The following is a 20,293-nucleotide window of genomic DNA, read 5'->3' as shown; positions in this document are numbered from 1 at the left end:
TGGTTTTTAGAAAGAGAGATTGTCGACCTTGCAAATCTGTTTTAGTTCTCAAATGGCTTCATGAAAACAGTTAGTACGAGTGAGAATCGAAACTGGATAATAGAAATAATTAACAAATTGAAGTTATGTAACTACTAAAGAGATAGTACTTCTTTTATTTTACCTATAGTTTTAGGCTTCCCTAGGTTTCCTAGAATAATTCCGAGCGATAAAAGAAAAACATTCACTCAAATATTATCAGTGTTATATACACAAAGGTAGCAACATATTATATAAAGCAATAAAAGAAGGGAATGGACTCATGATTTGGGCCTGAAGGAAGTTAGGCCCAGCGGTCAGCGAACAAGCGGCAGTAGCTTCAACAGCTCCAGATTCAAGCTAGAACTTGGGCCTGAGTCTTGAGAACTCAGTAGGCCCAGTTCGGTCACATGTGTAAAAAGAAACAGAAATACATTAGATATACGGCCCAATATGACACTTAAACACAAATCATATCAATGCAAGGCCAAGACAGAACTATAACAAGTATTAATAATTAGGAATACAAATAAAACTAATGTGAAGTCAAAATAGAGTAAAGAAAATTACAGTGAAGCATTTTCTTTCATTTAACACTAACCCTAAAGTGATTAGAAAATACCAATGATTAAGGGCTTAAGGTAAAATTTTATTCATGGCCAAAACACCCTTTGGATCCCTAGCACTTCAAAGTTTACAAGGGTCTCAGGGATCCCGAGCAGTACTGTGTCAGGGAGAGTATCTCAACCACAAACTAAATCTTGCTCCTAAATACCCTTAACCACTCACACTTACTCTTCCCTATAGGTTTAAGTGCCAATGAGGCATTGTAAGTTTCAATACAACAGTAGCAACAATACACAAGTTTAAACATATGCACTTCTTATAGGAACTATTCAGAGTATAACAGATAACACTAGGGAGATTATAGCCCAGACACAAGTGTATGATATACTGTCAAACATGCTCAATAGTACTCAAAATATTCAATTACAAGCGCAGACAAATGATAAGAAGATTAACATTCTATTTTAGGAACTCAAACAATTAAGTCATGTGATTTGAGAGATAGAGAATATACATGTACATTAACCTTACTAATCCTATTGGCAAATTCTTACTTATGGAAATTCTTAACTGCAGTCATATATTTTATCTATGTTCACACTTAGTAAAAGTCTAAACATAGGTTAACACTTCATTTCTCACTGAGTATAGGAGTTAATGGTCCATTTCAGAATCCTTAAGGAATATCAACAGGGATACTTAAGCAAACAAATTGGTCCTTACTTAAACAAATATCATGATCTCTAAAGAAATCTCTCATTCATACTAAGACCATTAGAAGTTAATGCACAGTCTTACACTCAAACAGGGTAGATAAGCATCAGAGGATCTCTCCTAAGTTTATAAGTAAATTACAGTTGACTTATATGAACTTTAGTAAGGTTCAATGATGATGGAGGTACACGCATGAACATGTAAGACAAACAGAGGCCTATTTTAAACACGAGTGAGTGCAGAATCCTCAAGAGATGGTATTCAAATATATACATGAGACATTCCCGTCAGATTGTAACATTACAAAAATGATTGAGCACTAAACAATATGGGATCAAGCTAACAGTGTCATTATGGTAGTTCAGAACAGTGAGAGTTTTATGTCAAGTGAGCATGGTTCAAGTTAAATGTATTTAGTCTAACGTGATGAAGTTCAATGAAAACAACTCAACAAATAGTACTCAACCATAACAAATGCAACTCAATCTAACTTCTAGGCATGGCTTAAGCTAGGTAGATAGCAACAGATAAAACTAACTACAGAGATTTAGTAGAAGTTAGTCTAGTTACTTTAAGGCACTATTTTATACAATCAGAGTTACAGATGTGATCAAACAGTTATGCAAGTTAGAAAACCTTTACAAATAGCGTCTCAAGAAATCTTAGAATCAATAGATACACATGTGAAGAAAGAAAATAACTCAAGCAACTGATATGCTTCAACTAAGATGCCAGCCTTATACTTCATATTCATTTAGTTCATTTTATCAGACAAAGGCTTCAAGTGAATGATATGTGTGATACTAAGGCAGAATTAGTGTAACAGACATGAAGATTACAGCAAAACATCAAATAAGTCTATAGTCGGAACAGATGTAGAAGGTCACTAAGGCCACTATAGCCAATTATAGAAGCCTAATCACACAGATGGTTCAATCCACAGCAATACTCACCCAGGTCACACAATAAACGATTAGTATTGACTTGAATCACACAATACCAAAACATAACAGTCGACCGCAAACTGATAACAACTCATCATGAACAGAGACAATCAATTATAAACTAATGACAAATATTATAAACTAATGACAAATATTATAAACAGATATAATCAATAGAAAATAATAGTGTAGGCATGGTTTCTGTCACGACCCAAAATCCATTGAAGGTCGTGATGGCGCCTAACATCGCCGTCAGCAAGCCAACAGTGATTGATCAACTTAATTACCCATTTTTGTATTTTGAAATCATAATTTTGCTTAATTAAATAGTATGAAATAGATTTTTACAGAGTAAGTGATAATATTTACTCAATTACAATAATGAACAACCCGTAGTAACCCTCAAAATCCGGTGTCACAAGTGCATGAGCATTTTTCTAAAGAATATAATAATAATATAATATCTGTCTCGAATGCAATAAGACAGAATAAAATAAATAGTACAATGGAGACTCGGTGGACTGCGATGCGTAGCCCGGAATGCAGCTCACATAAAGTCTCCTCAATAGGTGCGCCTACGTGCCAAGGAGATCATCAATGAACCTGTCATATCTTGCACATTTAGTGCAGAAGTGCAGCATGATTACATAAATCAACGCGTACCCAGTAAGTATCTAGCCTAATCCCGGAGAAGTAGTGACGAGGGGTCGACGTCGACACTTACTACAGGTCCAAATAATTAATATGAGAATTCACAACAGGTATGAAGTATACAACTATAGTGAAGTAAATCTGAAATCTCATAATTTTTCAATTTATTCCCTTTAAAGCATAAATTTTCTCAATCTTGTATTCTTCCTTAATATCTCAGAACATGCCAAATGTCAATATCAAATAAATAAGAAATACCATAAAATGTTGGGCATCAGTGAAAAGTTTAGCTCGTGAATATTCGGACTACTAGCGATATAATGCATGATTCTGCCGAAGTCGTTCGGCCCGATCCAGAATAATGTGTACAATGCCGAGAGTCGAGCGGCACGAACCATAGATGCATATATATACTGTCGAGGTGTTCGGCCCGCTCCACAAGAAAAGGAAGGAAGTTACTGAATTACGAGACATATGTTTACAATCCAGCATATGAGCATAAAATGAATATAATCTTTACCATTTCTCAAATAACTCATTCAAAACTCAAAGTGTTAAGGCTTGGCCTAGTGTGCATATATCTATTTCTAAATCAATTTAATTTATAACTTCAATTAATTAAGCCAGCGAAATGACTTCAAATAATTCTAATATTACATGATAAGTTCCTAAGTCTACCCGGACATAAATATGCTTTAGCGACGTACGGACTCTCGTCACCTCATGCGTACGTAGCACCCAAAACTAGTTTCACATAACCATAAATATCACCTAGGGGTGGTTTCCCCCTCACAAGATTAGACATGAGATTTACCTCGCTCCGAAGTTCCATAACCGTCTCCAAAGCCACTCTAACACCTCGAACCAAAACCCGTCAATCCAAAACTAGTCAAACAACGTGCAAACCAATCCAAATATACCCTAATAATAATTTAATAATTTATAGTGATTCCCAATTCCGCTCAAATATCCAACAAGGCCAACCCTCGGGCCAACGTGTCCGGATTCTAAAAATCTTCGAAGATAAACTTTACCCATAACACCACGAACTCAATTATATAATTTATACCTAATTTTATGTCTAATTTCAGGGTCAAAATCCAAATATAACAATGTATTTAACTCATAATGTGAAGAAAGCACTTACCCCATAATAGTTGATGAAGATGGCACTCCAAAAGTGCTCCAAAATCAGCTCCCATGGGCGAAATGTAGTGAAATTGAGCCAAGCCCTCATTTTAAAGAAACACACTGCCCAACCCGACCTTCGCACATGCGGTCTAATAGCCGCTCCTGCAGCTCCGCACCTGCGAAAAATCCATCACAGGTGCGGCTCTAACTCAACCCAGCAGCCTCCACTTTTGCGGCCCAAATAGCGCTTTTGCAGACAACAAGCGCTTTTGCGCTCGCGCACCTGCGTGCCAAAGTCCGCTCCTGCGGCCCCAGGCTTTCTTGGCCAATTTCGCTTCTGCGATCTCCCCTCCGCATATGCGGCTTCATAGGTGCGGACATTTTTTCGCACCTGCATTCCTGCCCAGCTCGCCCAGAACTGCTTCTGCGAACCTCTTGGCCACTTTTGCGGCTCCGCACTTGCAGCCAAAACCTCGCAGGTGCGGTTACACCAGATGCAAACAGCTTTAAGATTTCTCCCAAGTCCAAACTTGATCCGTTTTCAATCTGATTCACACCCGAGGCCCCCGAGACCCCGTCCAAACATACCAACACATCCCAAAGTACAATACGAACTTAGTCGAGGCTTTAAGCCATGTCAAACAACATCAAAATCATGGATCGCACCTCGAATCAAACTTATAAATTTTCAAATTTTCCAATTCTATATCTTGTGCCGAAACATATCAAATCAATCCGAAATAACTTCAAATTTCGAAAACAAGTCATAAATGACATAACAAAACTATTCCAAGGCTCGAAATCCGAAATGAACATCAATAACATTAAAATCCACTTCAAGTCAAACTTAGGAATTTCTTAAACTTTTAAAATACCAACCTTCCTTAATAAGTACCGAAATGCTCCCGGGTGATCCGATACTCAACCCGAACAAACGCCCAAGTCCGAAATCATCATACAAATCTATTGGAACCTTCAAATCTCGATTCCGAGGTCGTTTACTTAAAAGTCACACCTTAGTCAATTCTTCCAACTTAAAACTTCTGAAATTAGAATTTTCTTTCCAAATCAATCCCGAAATTCGATTCCAACCGCACGTACAAGTTATAATACCTGAAGTTAAGCTACTCAAGGCCTCAAACTACCGAACGACATGCTAGAGCTCAAAATAACCGATCGGGTCGTTACAGTTTCAATTAAAAAAATCAAAAGGAGAAAAGGTCAAAGTACACTGACCTTCCTTTGAGTAGCAAACTAAACAAGGATTCTCTTAGACATTTGGAATCAAAACTTAAACCTTAACCAGTGTAAACTCCGAACCGGAAAGAGAAAAGAAATTAGAACTCAGTTAAGAACCCTAGCCTTTGATTTTGCTACTTAGTACTGTAGGTGCAGTTAATGATACTTCTAAAGTTAGGTCGTGTTAGTAAGGGCATTGAAGTCTTCCTTTTATAGAGGCATTCAATGCCTTAGGTTTCAATAGATTCAAAACGATAGTAGAAGATGACGGAGAGTTGATAATGCAAGCAATATCGAGTGAAATCAGAGAAGAATAGAGGTGAAAGCAGTAGGTATTTTACCTAAGATGGGGCAATTGACTATTAAAGGAAAGAATCATCGGATAAAAGCCCAATGTCCAGAGTTCATTGCATTTGACCTCTGGACCTCGAATAACCATGATGAGGTTCAGAGATATGCTCATGCATGCTTCGATTTAACAGAGCATAAGAGAAATTTGGAGATTTGATGTTGCATCTTTGAGTCTAGGGTTTCAGATTAGGGATTTGAATTTTAAGTGATAAAACGGGAATGAAATCGGCGGGATTCGCGGTTATAGTGGCAATAAAGATGATTTACTGGTTGATTTATGACCTTGCACGAATTTGTGCAAGGTTTGTGATTGATTTGTCTGTGAGAGTTGAGAGGATAGAGAGATGAAGGGGAAAGGGGGGACGTCGAGTCAATAGAGAATGATTAGAGTTTTTTGGGTAGGTTAGGCCGTCTCTAAGAGTTAAGAAGGATAGGAGAGATCTGGGCCATTGGATCTTTAGATCAACGGCCTTGTTAATTAAAGGATTAAAGGTTTAAAATGAGAAAAATCAGTGGTCGTTGGATTCTTGTAATCCAACAGTTAAGATAAAACACAATAAGGCGTTAAAATTAAAGGAAAAACGAGATGAAATATGGGTCGTTGATCAAATGAATTAACGGCTCATATGGAATGTATTTCTTGTGTGAGTGGTGGAGACGGCAGACGTGGCACAAATTCATTGGCTCAATGGAGATGGCCCAGATCGCTAAGGTGGAATGGAAGGGGTGGACCGGGATTGGGTCAAATGGATTTGGTCCACTGTTTTGGGCTGAAATTAATTTAACAAATAGCCACATTGTATTTAATTGTGCAATTGTATTTGTATCCTTTTTGTCTTTAACCTTTTTAGAATTAATTTTAATAAAATATAGTAGAAATTATAATCATCAAATATACTACTAATTATTGTAATTAGTTAATTAATTATCAAAATATCTTACTTTCCTATTTGTGACACTAATTTTGAATTACTTTGAAATAGTAGGCTAATTTACCAAAATTAAGAAATAACTTATTAAATTAATTATAAACCTATGTAATGAAAATAAAAGTTATTTTAATAGTTTCAAAAAATAGTAAGAGTAATATGTTTATAATTATATAATACTAAATTATTAATTTAACTCCATTAATTACTTAATTTATATAAAAATAGGTATTATTAATTAGAAAATATTTTCAACATATTTATTGGAAATCAATAAGTATAAATAAATTAACTTTATAAAGGAGGGTCAAAATTGGTCGTCAACAATGAGCATAAAAGATACTAATATCACACATTGGATTTCCATCAAAGCTTTGAGCATCTTTATATACCTGCAAAACAGAAGATTAGGTTAGCTAAAATCTTATGTGGATTCCTAGTGAACCACGTGCTGCATTGGCCAGAGTCTGTAGAGACCATGAAGTTGACTTGACCAATAAAGTCGGCTCCCAAGTGTTTGTGATAGTCAACCATATCCATTAGAGTCGTTGGAACTTGAAGCCATATTTGGAAGAGGCTGGACTCTGCTTGTTTTCTTGGGCCTGAAGGACGGGGTCCCCAATTGGTCAAGAAAAATTTAACCTCTAATGTGAGGGGTAGGTCAAGTGTGTTATAATAGTGTGTCAATTGGGGAAGATCATGGTTAAGTTTAGAAAGTGAATCAATAGGGAAGTTGCTTCTCTGTAGACATGTGTGCATTTGTACTTTTTCACATTGTTGGCATAGATTTTGTAGCTTCAGCAATTGCATGACTATGGTCCATGGAGGTTCTGAAGTATTGTTGACCTAATGTACCAGTAGAGAGGAATCAACTTCCAGGTGAATTATGTTGAAACCATTATCAATGCACCACTTGACCCCAATAGTAGCTACTTACGTTTCTGCTAAACTATTGGTTTCAACTCCAAGTAGACAGGCTATGGCATGAATAACTGACCTTGATAATCCCTTACAATGACCTCTGCTCCAATATTCAAGTGTTGGTGAGAGCATTACCGTTAGAGTTCAACTTCACAAGATTATTGTCAGTTTTCTCAGCAAATGTGTAGAGTTCGTTCCAATTATGAGGTCATTTAAAGTATGGATAGTTGGCTCTGAGAAGAAGAAAGATATCATAGTGGATGGAGAACAAAACTTCGGACATGGATGATCTCATGCTTCCATACTTAGCACCACATCTATTTTTTCACAAATTCCTACTGATGATAATAGGGATGGTATCCAGCAGTAGTTTCTGCACTTCATTGTTACTCTTCAGCATCCACCATTTCATCAGAAGTAGTCTAAACAGTAGATCATTAATCTGAATTCCAAATATGCTTGCAAATTTCCTCCAAACTACTCTAGCAAAGTACCCTCTACTGAACATATGGTCGATTGACTCAACTTGTGGCCTGATGCAACACACACATCTAGAGACTATATGCCTTCCAAATAAAATCACTCTGTCATTTTTTGGGAGCTTATTTCTGTGGGCTCTCCATATACAAAAGGACCATTTGAATGATATTTTCTTATGCCATGTTTTGGTATTGGAGAAAAGGATCTGTTTCTTCTTTCTGATGACATTCCTATCTGAAGCACATATATTTCTTGTTGTATTAGGTGTCCATATGGATTTGTTAGGGACTTGAGAGTTGAAATGGATTGGTGTTTGAAGGATTTGAGGGATTAGATGAGCTAGGATCAAAGCATTGAGTTTCTGAATGTCCAACTGCCTTGCATCCCAGAAATAGGAAACATTAACCTCACCAGGCCTTCCTCCTTCAGTTCTGAGATCAGCTAATAGACCAGTACCCAACCAGTTGTCCTACCAAAAGTTGGAGCTGCCTGAATGAAGTCTCCAATGGACGTAATGCTCTGCTTCTTTTTAGTTAACCATCAGTCTCCTCCAAGCCTGAGAATGACCAGTGTCCCACTTTTTTGAGATAGGATGTGATCTCTAGCAATATTTAGCCATCAAGAAACTGCTCCACAGGGGCTGTTTGGTCCTATAATTCCATCATTGCTTGAATTCCATACATTTGCACACATCTTGGATAGATCTGACCCCAATTCCTCCTTCATTTTGTGGATAAGACAACTTGCTCCATGAGGCCCAATGATACTTGTTTCTGTCTTTTCCCATACCCCAAAAGAATTGAGCAGCCAATTTTTCAATTTGCTTGACTGTTTTAGGAGGAGAAATTGCTGAGAGGAGGTGGATAGGAAGGGACTACAATACATGTTTGATCAGTGTGAACTTTCCTCCATATGAGAGTAGTTTGCCTTTCCAGACTCTAATTCGGCTAACAATTTTGGAGATAAGACTCTTGAAGTGCATAATCCTCTTCCTACCAATGTAAAGTGGGCATCCCAAATAGGTGATGGGAGAGTCTTTTTTAGTAAAACCTATGATCTGTTAGATTATGTTGACACTATACTAAAAGACACAAGATGGGACCATGAAATGACTCTTGCTTCTATTAATCTTCTGACCAGATATGTGCTCGTACTTACTCAAGATTGTCATGATTTTATTGAGGGAGTATCTGCTTCCTGAGGTGAAGATGATAATATCATCTGCAAAGTTGAGGTGGTTGATTTGAGGACCTCTTTTCTCCATGTAAAAACCATTAAAGAATTGGTTATGAGTGAGATTATTAAGCATCCTGGAAAGGAGTTCAGCTCCAATGATGAACAAGGCTGGAGAAAGTGGATCACTTTGTTTTAGACCTCGAGTAGATTTAAAAAATCCATGCTTGGTGCCATTGACAATGACTGAATACTAATTGTTGGACATGGTCCTCCAGACCATGTAAATAAACATTTCACAGAACCACATTCTTCTCAATATTATACAAGTGAAAACCCATAAAAATTTGTCGTAAGCTTTGGCCATGTCAAGATTGATCACAACATTGTGCCTTGAACAATTTCTTGTGCTAATATGATATTCTCCGAGATGATCCTACCCTTCATAAATCCAGATTGGTTAGATGAAATGTTCTTAGGAAGAATAGGTGCAAGTCTGGTATAGATGCATTGAAGATGATTTTGTTAATAAAATTGCTCAAACTGATAGGTCTGAATTCTATTAAGGAGTTAGGAAATTCCACCTTAGGAAGAAGGACCAGGCATGCATTTATCATGGACCTAGGTATGGCACACCCTCTGAAATATGCCAGAACTATATTAAGAAAGTCACCTTTGATTATTTCCCTGCATGGTTGGAAAAATATGCCATTCATTTCATCAAGGCCAGCAGCACTATCAGGGTTCGTAAAGAAAACTATCATTCTGATTTCTTGCTTGATAGGATCCCTGGTGATATCTTCATTGTCTTCTGAAGTGATCATGAAAGGAATGCATTTAAGGAGATCCTCTCTGATAGAACCACCGGTTTCAGTGATGAGGTCTTCAAAAAATTCACATGCAGCTTCCCCAATAGAGTCATCCCCTGGTATCCAATCCCCATCCTCATTTTTTATTTTATGAATGTACAATTTCCTTCTTCTGAATGTACAATGTCCTTTTTCTACCTCTGATTAATCTATGAAAATATCTGGAGTTGGCATCACCCTATTTCAACCACTAGAGTTGGATTTTCTATTTTAACACTGCTTCTTCAGTCTTTAGAAACTTGACATATTGAGCCTTCAACTCATAGAGAAGGGTTTTGCCAGCTGGATCATTAGTAGATATCCATTTATTTTTAGCTTCTCTAACTTCTTGTTCAAACTCTTTTGGTTTTTGGAAGATGTGCCCAAATTGTTCCTTAGACCAAATACTCAAATCTTTAGAAGTTGCTTTAAGTTTTTGGTGAAAAATTCACATTACATTGCTTATGACCTATGTAGACCAGATATGTTGGACTAAAGGTTTGAAGGTTTGATTCTCTACCCAGCAGTTGAGAAACTTGAAGTACCTTTTTCCAATCTCTTGTCTTACATGCATCTCCATCGGAAGAGATGAGTGGTCAGAGTCAGGCGAAGCTAGATGAATGATAGTGGTAGCAGAAAAGGAGGTTCGCCATTGATCATTGACTAAACCTCTGTCCAACCTTTTCCATACAATAGAGCAATGTCCCCTTCCATTTGACCAAGTGTACCTAGGACCATAGAAACCAAGATCCACAAGTCCACAATCTTCAATCATACTCAGGAACTCAATAGTCTTCTTCAATTGAAATGGAATTCCCCCAATCTCCTCCTCCATTGAAGCAATAAAATTGAACTCCCCAATAACACATCAACTAACTGAACATGTTGAAGATTTGAGTGTCAGGGTCTCCCATAAGGGTCTTCTCATAACAGGCTTACACTTTGCATAAATAACTATGATGTGAAATAAATCCCCAGCTTCTACATGTCTCAATTCAAGAGTCATTTATTTTTCATCATGGTCCAATATTGTACCATTAGATTCTTGATCCCAAAAATTCCAAATCTATCATTGACATTGGCTGCTGCATGATGCATAGAAAGTTAGATTCTGAAAAAATCAAGGCAGGGGTAGGATTAAACTACTTGTAGCAAAGGTTCTAAAACTGCAATAAAAGAAAGTTTGTGAAGTTGTTTCAAACTTTTGAGTCTTTCAATTATACCTCTCACATTCCAAAGGATTGTGCTAATCATTAAGAAAAATGGGGTTTTTTGGATTTTTGGTTGTTACTATGACCCATTGTTGCCCTGTTTCTGGTTAGTCTTTGTGAAAACATCACATATCTTGGTGATAGTCCTTATGTGGCTATGATCTGGTCATGATCCTCCTCTCCATTGACAGCTTTGATCAGGAGGTTACAGTGTTGGTCTTCACCATCACTGTACTCATCATCCCCAACACTACCATCTTCAAGATCATCCTCTGACAAGATAGGTCTATACTCATCATTTTGAGGCCCAGCATTGGAACATTCCCCAAGATCAAAACTTTGAATGACACTATCAGATGGCCTTTATTTCTATGGGTTCAACAATCTTGGAGGGGCCAAGTTATCTTCAAAACATATGTGTCCCTTCTCAGTTGCTGATGTATAGGTGATGTCTCCTCATTTATCCACCCAGAGAGGTTGAAGTCATATAGAATTAATCAAGTAATAGTCCTCTTTTGGAAGACTATCCTGTGAGATAGCATCAAGGTCCTATTGAATTCTAAGTGCCATTTCCTTCTTCTTTAATGCTCTTCTCTTTTTTTTACTAAGATTGTTTTCTTTTTTGGTTTTAGATTGAGACTCTTCCATGACCTGATATTTACCATTAGTTTTTCTTATCAGTTATTCCTCAATTTCTTCCTCAGAGCTGAAAGTAGGCACATGCTCCTTATTAGCAGCATCATTGATGGTAACAGGTGTAGAGTCAAACCTATGGTCAATCAATTGTGCAAAAGCACACTCATGCACAGCCTGAGGAAACCCCCCTCCCATTTGGATCTCCATTACTAGTTTCTATAATGTTTTTCTGACCAGTCTCCTTTCCTTCAAGAACTTAATTATTCAAATGAGATATAGGTAGGATAGGGGATATAGGTGATTGATTCTAAGCACCAGAATCCACACTCCTCTCCAGAGTAACTGGAGGATTGTTATGGATCAATCTTGATTGCCGAGTGCCATTTTGATCAGCTTCTTTGGATGCAGCCTGTTGATGTTATGAGGTAGCCTGTTTGGTTACATAAACTAGTTGTCGCATTTTTTGGGTTATTCTGTGAGACTCCTTTGAAATTATTTCTTTTGTGTTTTCCATTTCATCTGTGAAGGGTTGGTCCATGATGTCTAGTGTGTTATTTATTTTGATGCCCAGCTTTTTGGTTCCTGTTTAGCTGATGGTGTAAACTATTTTGCTTGTGGTGATCGCCATGATTTTGCTGCTTCGGTGGGTGTTGTGCTTCTATTGTGTTCTTCTCCTCATGTTGTTGTTGTACATTAGCTGGAACAACTTACTTCTTCTTTTATTGTTCATCATTGTTTGCTTTTTCTGGGCATGTTTGGATTAAGTGGTCTAGGTGTCTGCAGTAGGAACAATAATCAGGTATAGTCTCATATTGAATTTTCAGCCATTTGCCTTCCCCATTCTCATCTTCTTTTTCATCATATCCCAACCACACATGGTGAGGCCTATCCTTGGTAAGAACAATCTGTATTTTGACCTTGGCTACACTACCTCTAATTTTTTGGAATGAGGCCAAGTCCAAGAACAAAGCTTTGCCCACATGTGATAGAAATGGAGTAAGGATCTCCATGTAATAAAAATGCCAAGGCAATTCTGGGATAATGATCTAAATAGGTACAATTGGAGAATCTTCATTGTGATTAAAAAGGGGGGACCAAGCTTCCAGTTTTATCATTTGTCCTTGAATGTACATGTATTGCTTATTCCAAATTGTTGCATGATAATACTCATTATCTAAGTCAATATATACAGTTCTGGAATTGAAGTGTGCAATCTTAACTCCACCTTTGAGCTCAGTTCGAGTGACAAAGCTCCTCCTAATGACTTCCATTCTGGGTATAGTATTAGTGATTTCCCAACCACAGTGTATTTACATCTAATAGCCAATGTCACCATGTAATCTTCTTTCTTGAAAATAACGGCAGTCATACCTTGTTTGGTGGTGAGTTTTGGAGGTGTAAAGGCAATAAGTGTTCTTTCAGCTTCAAACCTTGCCCTTATTTTTGTAGCATATGAGTGTGTGACTGTGGGAGAAGGTGGTTCAGTAGAGTTTAAAGGTTTTTTGGATGGATCTTTAGCTCCAGGTGGTTGAGGACCATCATTACTGTCAATTGGGGGCTAATGAACCACTAACAGTAGGTGGTGAAGGAAGGTTGTTAGTGCTAGGCTGCTTGTGTTTGGGGATGGCTGTAGAGTTCTGTACTTTGGAGAGACTGTTGGTTGGATTTTGCTTCAATGTAGGCTAGTTTACTTGAGTTTTTGGATTGGCAAGCTTGTCAAAGTTGGAGGATACTTTAGGAACGGTGTTATTTTTTGGGTTAGGCAGGACTTTAGGATATGGCTATAGTTGATCAGGATTGCTCATGTTCGCAACCTTTTATGGATTGTTAATTATAGAATTGTGATCGTGTGGTGAAATGGATTCCTGAGCTATTGGATTTTTTCATAGGTGGGCATTATCATTAAGATAAGCATTTATACTATTTTGGCAGGTAATACCTAGATTTTTGGATTGAAACGTAGAGACATCTGATTGATCATTGTGGTGCGTAGGGGAATTAGGCAAATTGCCTTTAGCCACAGGAAGCACCTTCAATTGGTTTGGCATCACCTAATCATCGGTATTACCATCTACGACAACTAATTCCCACCTTGCAGAAGTGTTGTTGGGTATCTCCCCATGTTCCAAGGAAGTACCTCCAATAGCTGGACTTGCCTGAATTGGGCTAGAGTGGACATTGGCATTTTGTCGAACACCTGCTTCTCCATACTTTGTAGCTTTCGAGTCCAAAATTGAAGCAATTGGTTGATACCCATGCTGAATTTGGTTGATATTCATGTTCTCTTTATCATTGTGAAATGATTGGTATTGGGTTTGCACCAGTTGAGTCGCCGAAACATCATCTCCGACCAACTTGAATTCATCGGATCTTTGTAATTTTCAACATTGAAGTGCTCCAAATTTGTATCTTTGGATAAAACTTGACCTGGAGAAGGCATTTCCAGGCTTAGAACCGCTCGATTTGACCCAGAATTCACTGAGGAAACATTTGAAGATCCCATGTGATTTTTAGCTATTGTGGACCTAACGCCATTTTTTATTGTTGTAGCTGCTAGGGAGGAGTTATGAGGTGAGACTAGTTGGGTTTTGTGAGAAACGGTGGAATACATGTTTTGAGACAAATCCGGTGGCTTATACAGCCGAACAGTCGAGTTGGGTCCATTTCTTGTGCATGCGGTACTGTTCGTTGTAGTCGCCTATACGGAGATAATTTAAAAATGAAATTTGGGAGCTTTGGAAAAACTTTTGAAAAGTGAATAATTGAAATTTGAATCCCAATCTGGGGTCGATTTTGGATGAAAGTTGTATATTTGGACTCGTATCGGAATGGGTATTCGGGATTTGGAGTTTGGTCAGGTTTCAGGAGGCAGGCCCGGGTTAATTTTTCGGTTGATATTGTGTATTTGACTTTATTGATTGGGTTCGATTTCTATGGCTTTGTTTGACATTATTGGGTTATATTTTACTAGAATCGAGCCGTTTGGAATTGGATTTTAGAGAATTCAGCATTTTTACGAATTTTTTGACTGCCAGGTGGAGGTAAGTCTCTTGGATAACCTTATTAAGAGGGAACCCCCTAGGTTTTGACTTGTTTTCTATGTGTTTAAGGTATTGGGGATGGTGTATATACGCGGTGGGGATGTATATGCATCACCGAGTTTATATCATGATCAGGATAGAATTAGAATATTTATGCCTTTCGACTATGTGCTCATATGAGCATGAATTATTTGACTTGTGTGACTACATTTTCTCTCTTATTCATGTTAGAAATCATGCATAGGCTTGTGATTAATTATGAAGGCATGGGGACTTGTTCTTGATATGTTGAATTGCATAATTATCCGCAGTCACAAAGAGATTTCATGAGCACATTTTTGTATGGTATTTATTAAGTTCTTGTGCATCTTTTATCTATAATTTTTGAGCATATACATATATTTTGAATAATCGATACGTGATTTGGACTGAGGATTTTGGCACAAAAGGTAAGCATGCGGATGAGATATAGTTATGGCACATTAGACATGATGATCGAATATTAATTCATGAGAGATGCTATAATGCCCCTCTTTGCGCTTGGATTTGGATTCGCTTTTACGGTGTCAGGTGATAACCCATGTTACTTTGGGCCCTCTGAGTATGGTCGGTATATGAATTTTATACCAGTCGATACATAAATTTTGTATCAGGTTATATTGATACATGGATTGTGTATCGGAGGTACATGGATCTTGTACCAGTTTGAGCATGCATTTATTAATGACTCATTTAGTAGTACTCCATGTTAATTGTTACTTGACATCCTTATATGCTAGTTGGGAGTCTCAGCTCCGTTATTTTGAGCATGCTATTTTTAATACCATATTTGAGCAGCGTTATGACTATTTTTATACTAGAAGAGCATGTCTCGTATTTCAACTGTGAATATCTATGATTCTTCTCATTCATGATTTTATCTATTGTTTCAGTTCTTAACTCTATTATTATACTTATGCAGTAAGTATTTGGAAGCGTCTAGCCTCGCCACTACTTCTTCGAGATTAGACTTGATACTTACTGGGTACCAATTGTGGTGTACTCATACACTGCACATCTTTTTGTGGAGATCCTCATGTTGGTCCTAGCAGTGCTTCCTGATTGAGCTAGGAGATTTCACTGAGACTTAGGGTGAGTTGCACTTCATGAATCTACTTCGCAGTTCCCGAGTCCCTATTCCTTTTGTTATTTTTGTCTATTTACATTCCAGACATTTGACATGTATAACAGACTTGATCTTATCTGTAGTTTTCTTGTGTACTTGTGCCACATAGTCTTGGGGCCATACCGTATTGGTTGTATTAGGTCGTGCTTGGGTTTTATCAGATATTATTATTGTTTTGGATTATTATTGTCTTAATTTATGATATATCACTACTAAATAAAGGAAATGGATTTAGTTTTGGAAATTGCGAGTTGGCTTGCTTAGTAAGTTCGACTAGACACCATCACGACCTTGAGATAGGATTTTGGGTCGTGACATAATTTTGATTACAAACTAGTCCAAATCACTTCCTCCATTTCTCAAGTTTTTGTGTATAGCTTCGCTAGGTGTTTCTAATGAATTCCAACCACACTCATTCGAAAAACAATAACTACTAAATATGATTGTTAGGTTAGTCGTTTATAAATATGATTGTTAATTAGGATAATTGTTGATAAATTCTTGTTAGTTATTGTATATGTCTAAAAAAAATCTTTTCCTTTTAGTAGTAAAAAATCAATAATCATTAAGTATATATTATTGTATCAGTCCCCAATGTATATGACAACTGAGAAGTGGAATTTTTACCCATTTTTATCTACCATTCTTATTTAATACTATCAGTTTATAACATTTAGTTTTATTAGTTCTTCCACTCTAATTCTAGTAAAAAAAATCAATTTTTTAATAAAAGTAACTTGCATAAACCTCCCAGAGTAAGGGTACTTTTAGATATTATACACAAAAATAACTTCTAAATGAAAAAGAAAATAGTTTATTTCTGTTTTTTCGTTTTAGAAGCCTCAAGATATTTTGGGTTCTCAAAATACCCCTTTCTTTAGATGGTCCAAGCAAGTCGCATAGTCCTAACAGCTAAATATTTGAATAAAACATGTTTAATAAACTCAACAACGGAAAATCTCATAAATATCTGATAAAAGTTACTGAAACTCTACTACAACCATCCCAGCACTTGGTGCCGATGAGTACATGAGCACTACAACATCTCAACATAAGAAAAACTCTAGTACAATTGTCTAAATAGTAGAACAGTGCTGACGAAAATAAAAGAAAATAGAATCAAGGTCTGTGGGTGTCATAGCAGCAACCTCAAAGTCTCCGAGTAGGTACTAGCACCAATCTAGCAATCACCGCGTCCAAATGTACCTGGATTTGTACACGAAGTACAGACTGTAGTATGAGTACAACCGACCCAATGTACTCAATAAGTATAGTAGCTAACCTTGACGAGGTAAAAGAAGAACGAATTATAAATGATGCTAGTTATAACGTGTACAGTTTCATCCTTTTAAACAAGTACAAAACAATAATGAAATCAAGTCATAAAACACAAGAAGAAATATATGTGTGTGTATGTGTATAGTTTCTCAAATACTCTGCTCAGTCAAGGTTCGGCATATAGAGATGATATGTAGTTAAATCAGGTAAATAATCACAAAATTTGTAAGTAAAGATGAAATGCAAAATCCAAACAACCACTGGCCAGATTTCCTTAACCCTTCCAATTCCATACCAAACCACTAATCAGCTTTTCTCAATATCCGTGTGTACACCATCAAGAGAGAAACATGATAGGATGAACCTAGGGGGATGGATCCATATCTACACGCACGCACGACCAATTCAACGTGCTACCAGCCCTGCGTGGTCACATGCTCAATATCATAATTCGTCCGGCATGGTCACAGGCATAACAATATAATCCGCCCGGCGTGATCACATGCATAACAACAGAATCCTCTCGGCGTGGTCACAAGCATATCAACATAATCCGCCCGATGTAATCATAGACATAACAACACAATCTGCCCGGCGTGGTCACAGACATAACAACACAATCCGCCCGTCATGGTCATAGACACCTAGTCCAATCATATCACACATGAGCAAATAAACAAGAATACATGCATGCGATGAATAAATGACAAATCTCATGCTCCTAGACTGGTAAAAATGACATGCTAAGGGTAGGCATGTGTAAAATGTGCTATCATAGCTCGAATCGGCAATTTCATCACAATAGCATTTATCAAGTTCATTCAGGGATTAAAACACTATGTGGCCTCAAGCGTGGATCAAATAATTCATAACAATGTTACAAAAGTGGAAAACATCAGAGCTTAAATATTAACAACAAATTCTAGGCATATCATAGCCTAAGCACAACCCGAGCATTGATAAATACCCCCGGTGTTAGCACATGGGTTCAAAACTCCACACATGTGTGCACCCATAGCATGCAGCTATCACAAATAATTCGGCAACTAGTGCCTCAACCAAGTTTAGATAAGATTCTTATCTCAAGCAAGTCAAATCACTCAGCTAACAAGCCCTTCCCGCTTGAATCAACCTCCGGAAGGCTCGAATCTAGCCAAAATAATGTAATACTATCAATAAAAGCTATAGGAGTTGATTCTAAATAATAAAGCTAAGATCTTTAACCAAAATTAAAAAGTCAACCCAAAAAGTCAATCCCGAGAACGCACCTCGGAACCCGACAAAATTCAATTACGAGTCCAACCATACCAAAATCATCCAATTCCAACCACAAATTGCCATTCTCAAGTTTCACTCTCCAATAACATAGTCCAAAAATCCCCAAATTCTAACTTAGATTCATGAGAAATAGGTGTAATAATCAATGGGTATTCAATATTAATGGACAAAAGTAATTAAAAGTCACTTACCTCTTCAATTTAGGTAAAAAAAACCTCTTCAAAACATTGCCCTAGTCTGAACTTCAAATTCCCAAAAATGAGAAAAATAACTAAACGCTTCGATCTTTAAACTTTGCCAGCGATCTCGCTTCTGCGGCCCAAATAAGGGCACATGCGCTTCCGCTTTTTCGAAAAACCATTGCATCTGAAAAGCCCACTAAGGATCCCGACCAGCCACTGCTGCAGCCAAAATCTCGCTTTTGTGATCCAACTCGCGCTCCTGCGAGGCCGCTCCTGCGGGTGCTTTCCACACCTGCGATTCCTGCCCTTGACATCCAAACTCCGCTTATGCAGAACTCCAGCTCGCTCCTATAAAAATTGCCAAGGCAGGCCCCTTCCGCACCTGCAACACTCCAGCCGCACATGCGGCGTCACATCTACGGTCAGGCCTACCGCAGATGCGGTTACACAAGCGACCCAATTTCTTCAGCAATGCTTTAAGTCCAACTTTCGATCTGTTAACCATCCGTAATTCACCATAAGCCCCCGGGACTTCAACCAAATATACCAGCACATCCTAAAATATGATACGAACTTAGTCAAAGCCTCAAATCATATCAAACAATATCGAAATCATGAATCGCACCCTAAATCAAGCCTATTGAAACTAATAAACTTCCAACTTCTAAAACTAATGCCGAAACCTATCAAACCAACTCCGATTGACCTCAAATTTTGCACACAAACTCCCGGAATCAATATTCGAGCCCGGTATCAACAAAATCAACTCTCGGTCCAACTTTTCAACCTTCCAAAACTTCAACCTTTTAACTTTCGCTAATTCAAGCCAAAACGATCTACGAGCCTCCAAATCCAAATCAGGATATATGCCACAATCCAAAATCACCATACGAAGCTATCAGAACCATCAAAACTCTATTTCAGAGTCGTTTACATAAAAGTCAATATACGGTCAACTCTTTCATCTTAAGCTTCTAACCTTGGGACTAAGTGTTCCAATTCACTTCGAAACATCTCCTAAACTAAAGCAACTACCCCGGAAAGTCACGTAACCACTAGTGAGCATACAATATGCAATAAATAGGAGGAATGGGGCTATAATACATAAATGACCGATTGGGTCGTCACATCTCCTTTACTAACATATAATCTTTTATTACCTTTTTATTGCGACGACTATTATTTTAGATTATGGAGAAAATGTCTTTAACAACCCGATCAGTCATTTTGAGTTCTAGTATGTCGTTCAATGGTTTGAAGCATTGAGTAGCTTAAAATGTATTATGACTTGCACCTGTAGTTGTTTTCGATCTTCGTAAAGTTCGGTGTTGATTTGGAAGAATAGTTCTCAATTCGGAAGCTTTAAGGTGGAAGAGTTGATCAAGGTTTGACTTTTGAGTAAATGACTTCGGAATAGGGATTTGAAGGTTCCTATAGGTTCGTAGGGTGAATTTGTACTTAGTTGTATGTTCGAGTTGAGTATTGGATGATTCGGGAGCGAGTCGACACTTATCCTCTGAAGATAGCATTTTTGAA

The sequence above is a fragment of the Nicotiana tomentosiformis genome, chromosome 11 (assembly GCF_000390325.3).
Source record: "Nicotiana tomentosiformis chromosome 11, ASM39032v3, whole genome shotgun sequence".
NCBI classification, from domain to species: Eukaryota; Viridiplantae; Streptophyta; class Magnoliopsida; order Solanales; family Solanaceae; genus Nicotiana; species Nicotiana tomentosiformis.
Note: the sequence above shows the minus strand (reverse complement) of the source record.